This window comes from Silene latifolia, chromosome 10 (genome assembly GCF_048544455.1).
Source record: "Silene latifolia isolate original U9 population chromosome 10, ASM4854445v1, whole genome shotgun sequence".
Lineage (NCBI taxonomy): Eukaryota > Viridiplantae > Streptophyta > Magnoliopsida > Caryophyllales > Caryophyllaceae > Silene > Silene latifolia.
The window spans coordinates 22,671,499-22,673,394 of record NC_133535.1 but is presented as its reverse complement, the minus strand read 5'-3'; positions in this window follow the sequence as shown (position 1 = coordinate 22,673,394).

Here is a 1,896-nt window from a genome sequence, read left to right as displayed (position 1 = left end):
AATCAGATTACTAACATTCCACTGCCACATAATGATATTCGAGATACCCTCATTTGGGGGCTGTCCGTAGATGGAAATTTCTCTACCAAAACAGCAACTTCGTTAGCGCAAGGTTTGTTCGATCAAGCTCTTGATAAATGTGAATTTCAGTGGATTTGGAAATTGAATATTCCTCCAAAATTGAAATGTTTTCTTTGGAAAACCTGTGTTGACGGCCTTCCAACGAAAAGCAGACTTCTTAAGAGTCATATTGATGTCCCACCTCATTGTGTTCTGTGCAACAATCCTATTGAAAACAAAGATCATTTCTTTTACGAATGTCCTTTGATTGGGTCTGTCATCCAAGACCTGAACATTATTAGCTTCAACGAGTTTTTGTCAAAATATGATAATATTACAAGTCAAAGTTTTCTAACGAAACTTATTTATCTCAAAGATTTAATTCCAATAGATGATTTCATTAAGATCATTTTTATTTGGTGGAATGCGTGGTTTCATACAAATGATATTATCTTTAATAATGTTAATTTAAGTATCATCAAACTTATTACTTTATGTAACAATAGCACTAAGACCTGGAATGTGACTAGATTTAAGGATCTCAACAATTCCGAGATAGAGGAGTCGGCTAGAAACAACTCTACACTACTATAAATCCAGGCAACTACAATGCCCCTTTAACAACGCTTATTCACGAAAATCACCATAAGACGTTGTAAAATGGATGGCGCGAATTTTACTAAACTTAATTACAACGGTTATGTGTTGATAACCGTTGTTATAGGTTTTAACAGCGGATCAAACTTTCACAACCGTTGTTAATATAATAACAAATAACAACAGTTTACTCTGTAATACATTATAACCGTTGTTAATAATTTGGCGCAAAATTATTGAAAAGTAATTACAACGGTTATATTAGAACCCGTTGTTAATACTTTTTAACAACGGTTTTCTAAGGACTCGTTGTTAATATATTCTCTAATGACAACGGGTTTTTGTGTAAAAACCGTTGTCAATACTTTCCATAATATAAACCACACAAACACAGCAGATCAACTACAGCCACAAACACAAACCTAACACAAACACATAACCTAACACAAACACAAACACAAACATCACAAACACAAACACACACTTTTTCATCGTCTCTTTCTCTCTTTCTCATCGTCGCTTTATCATCTCCGTCACTGTTGTTGTCGTCGTCTCTTATTTTCTCTAATTATCAGGTATCACTTTAATTTATATGCATGGTTTTAGGTTTTGTCATCATCTCGGTCATTATTTTCTTTCTCTAATTATTTCATTTACATGTGTTTTTATCGATCATTATTGTTCTTTCTCTAAGTATTATTCGCTTAATTAGTGAATGGTTACTGTTGTTTTTCTGCATTTATTAGCTTGTGTGGACATGGGCCACGGGGGCGCTTGGGAACAAGCGTTTGCATTTGTGGAGTCGCCACCAATTTATTGTGGAAAATTGGAAACTGTTCGAATACCTCGTGCCATGTCAAGACACAAAGTAGTGACATGAACACCAAGAACTCGTTACCCTTAGCATTCTATATCTAGAATGACTGTCGTGGATGCCAATGAACACGGATGTTCACAGAGATCTGGAGTAAGGGGTGAGGGTACGTATTAGGAAGCTCTTTTGATCGAACACCTAATCCCGTCCGCCTCGATAGCGGCCTCTACTAATGATTAGGGAAATTGTCTATACTCGATATATTATCGATTATATGCATACAATGTAACATCCATTAGATTTATCCTAGCATGTGAAGAATTAAACTAAGTCGGTAAACATGTAGTTTATCATACAATTAGGTCGAATCGGGATTTATATTTATTACATGTGAACATACAAACAATACGATAATAGAGAAATAC